Source organism: Pinus tabuliformis, chromosome 4_1, assembly GCF_031772625.1.
Source record: "Pinus tabuliformis cultivar Carrire ecotype Pingquan chromosome 4_1, CPIR1, whole genome shotgun sequence".
Taxonomy (NCBI): domain Eukaryota; kingdom Viridiplantae; phylum Streptophyta; class Pinopsida; order Pinales; family Pinaceae; genus Pinus; species Pinus tabuliformis.
In genome coordinates, this window is record NC_142303.1 from 179,812,082 (window position 1) to 179,815,999 (window position 3,918).

Consider the following 3,918-nt stretch of genomic DNA (forward strand, 5'->3'; position numbering starts at 1 on the left):
TTATGAATACACATGTGGTTTGATGCACCAGAATCTAACAACCAATGTTGATCATGATTTGACAAATTAACTGATAACACTTCATCACTCATACCTGAACCAGATGCCGAACCTGTATCTATCGTGTTTGCTTCTTGCTTCACTGTCGAAGAGTCGTCTTTGGATGCTTGCTGTCTCTTCCAACAGTCCTTTTTCAAATGTCCCGATTTGCCACAAAACCAACACTTTACCTTACTCTTCTTCCCTTTTGATTTTGATCACGAGTCGCTGTGCTTACCTGAGCGTCTTTCTCTAGAACGACCTCTAGCCATCATTGCCTCTGATGTAGAGGATTCTGCATTTGACCTCTTCCTTGTCTCTTCGGACAACAAAGCTCCAACAACATCATCAAATTCAATGGTTTCTGATGAACTAAGACTTATAGAAGTAACAAAATGATCCCATGACTCGGGCAACGAGCACAATAAAGTTATAGCTTTATCTTCTGATTCAAATGTTACTTCTATACTTTCTAATTGCACCAGGAGAGTATTAAAGACATTTAAATGATCAGCAATAGCTGTACCTTCCTTCATACGCAGACTGTACAATTGTCGCTTCAGAAGAATCCTATTGGTCAAGGATTTTGTCATGTACAGCTTCTCCAGCTTTGTCCACAAACCAGCAGCAGTTTTCTCTGACACGATGTTAAACAAAACATCATCCGCCAGACACAGTCGAATACCGCTCAGAGCTCTTCCATCCATTTCATTCCATTCATCATCTGTCATGGGGTAAGGCTGTTTGGCTCTTCCCAACAGCGCCTTTGCCATGCCTTGTTGCACAAGCAGATCATGCATCTTCACTTTCCAGATCTCAAAGTTATTTTTGCCATTAAACTTCTCGATCTCAAAACGAGCACTTTGAGTTTTTGCCATGTTGTATCAAACAAACAATCTCCAATTCCGAATTAAAAAACGCCTCTGTCGTACTGTGTAATCACAATTTTAAAAGAAAAACCAAAAATTGCAAATTTACCAGAGGGAAAATCTGCTGGGCGCTCCTGGACAGCGAAAAAACTGTGCCTAATCCGCGCCAATCTGAACATTGGAAATCTGGCGTGAGTATCAGCCTCGGATCCGCGCCAATGGGCGCGTCTGTTAAAAAATAAAACGTGCCAACTGGTTCACTGCCAAATTGGCGCGACTGTCTCTGCTAAAACCGCGCCAATCGCTGAAACTCCACCTTCAGCCGATCTCTCACGCGCACCAGCTCCACAACCAGCGACTTGTAGATTATGGGCCCTCCACGCTCCGCTGCGCCGCTCTGATACCACTTGTTAGACTAAACAAAGCGCAGTTGGAATAAATATAAACATACACAGCACAAACAAAAACCTCACAAAAACATAACACAGAGATTTAACGTGGTTCACCCAACCAATCTGGGCTACGTCCACCAGAACAGAGGCATCGGCAATCTTATTATTCAAAGGAGATTACAACAAATCTAATAATTCACACATGCTCTCAGCTCTCCCCTATTTCCTCTACTTTCTCTACACACTCTTACAATCCTTTACGGATTACATTTCTATATAGCTGGAGCATAAAACTGAATCATAAATTCCCTCACAACAAATATAGGATGCATTAACTCCTCCTCAAAAAATACTGGAGCTAATATAGCAACTAATCCTATTGTTGTCACATACATGAGATTTCTGCCCAATTTAATAAAACCGAAAATCTCAACATAGAGTGAGGAGGATTCTTTTGGAGGGAGTTCGAGACCATATTGTCTGGAGTCTCCATGGGAAGGATACACCACTTTCAATGTGAACGAAATTGAAGGATCTATATTATAATAGCAACGATAAGAGGAAGCTGGAAGTGAAGGACAAGCTTCAGAAAATCAAGTACGAAAAGGGTGACACGATCTCTACATATCTGACCAAGCTCACCACCTGCAAAGATGAGGTTGGAAGTGTAGGAATCACAATAGCCGATGATGATATGGTGAGTCTTGCTCTCCTCGGTCTTCCTAAGAGCTGACATAGCTACCAGGACTCAGTGAATGGAAGAGAGAAACTTCCAGATTAGGAACGACTGTGGTCAGATTTGATGTAGGAGGAGATAAGGAGGAGCACCAGATATGGTTCTTCATCCAAGGATGATGAAGAAAATTTCGCCTTAGCGAGTAAGGCAAGGAAAGTGAAGGAGAAGGATTCTCATCCCAAATCGAGTTCTTCTCATGGAGGGAAGAAGATTGACAAATCTAAAGTGAGATGCTTTAATTGTCATGAGGTGGGCCATTATGCAACTAATTTTCCATTGAAGAAATCTAAGCAGGGATCATTGGAAGGATCTGAAGGTGAGGCATTGGCCTCTCAGTTCGAATTGGATTTTACCCTCATCGCATGCATGGTTTCATCGATGATGGGTTGTGGTTTGTTTCTTTACATTGGAGCCTCCTTCCACATGACCGGCGATAAGAGTTTGTTCAGTACCTTGGAGGAGAAAGACCTTGAGATGCGCATAGGGATGGGTAATGATGAAAAGTATAGTGTTTCAAGAGTGGGCATGGTTGCTTTTCAGAGGGAGCATGGAGCTCGCATCACCTTGACAGATGTGAAGTATGTGCTTGGATGGAAGAAGAACTTGGTATCGATCATGATGTTGGAGGACAAAGGCTATGATGTGGTCTTCAATAAGGGAAAGGTTTTCCTTAGACACATCACCATGAGACAAGTGAAGCAGATCGGTTCACGAGTCAAGAACCTGTATGCTCTTGAGGTTCAAGATGCATGCAAAGCCTTGAGGAGCAAGGTAAAGGTTAGAGACTTGGTGGTTGAGAGGGAGAGTACATTACCTCTCAACATGCAGCGCCAGAAGAAGTCTTAGATAATTGTGGAGGAGCCACAATTGGTGAAGTAGCTTCAAGAGGTTGTGGAGCAGCCACATTTGGAGAAGCCGAGAGGAGACCGAGTGGAGGCATCCACTCATGCAGAGACCTCCAGTAGGGGGAAATTTCGAGCCAAGTGGGCAGAGGGATCACATGCATCCATACCTCCAAGTGAGAGGTGGGGCGATGTGAAGTGATGGTCCCAAGAAGGCTGAAATAGGGGTAGGATCCTTGAGGTACCCAACTTCTTTGATTAGACCTTGCTGTAGGAGGTCCGATGAGGAGTAGCAGGACTAACTGAGTGGGTAGAGATGAATGGAGATGGAGTAGCAAAGAGAGCTACAGTGCAGGAGTCCCAATACAACGCAGAGCTAGCACGTTGCAACAATGCGAGAGGCACATGAGTGTTGCATCAGTGAAGGATGACACAGAGAGGTGTGCAATGATGTGAGATGCGAGGAGTTGTTGCAACAGCGCAGAGGTTAGAGAGGGAGCACTTGTCAGCGGCAAAGGGAGCTTCAACATCAGAGGGTGTTTCTAGCCCAACAGGGAGGTCAGTTGGGAGATCAGTTACTTACTTCTCAGTAATTGAGTTGTAGTGCAGTAGTGGGCAACACGATGCAACATGATGAGAGGAGGTGCAGTGTGGATGCAGTGCTGGGAGATAGGACCAGCAACACAATGGCTGCAGTAGGAGGAATCAGTGTGATTGATGCAATCAAAGATCAAAGTGACAGAGGCTAGAGCAGTTAGATACTGAAGGGCACAGAGGTGCAGAGTTTTCAGTCGACAGAGGTAATAGCAGTCAGAGACTTTGATGACAGAGGCATCATTCTGATTTAGGTTGTATATTTTTTGTTTATGGAGTTGCTGGAGCAACAACACTTGAGAGAATTGTTGCATGCAGAACATTCCAAAGGTTCAGGATTGGGTTCCAGTTGAATGCCTTTCTTGTTGAGAGGGAGTGTTGAAAATAGTAACAAGAAATGCGAAAAATAGAAATGATATAAATAGCATTGCTATAGATAGTATTTT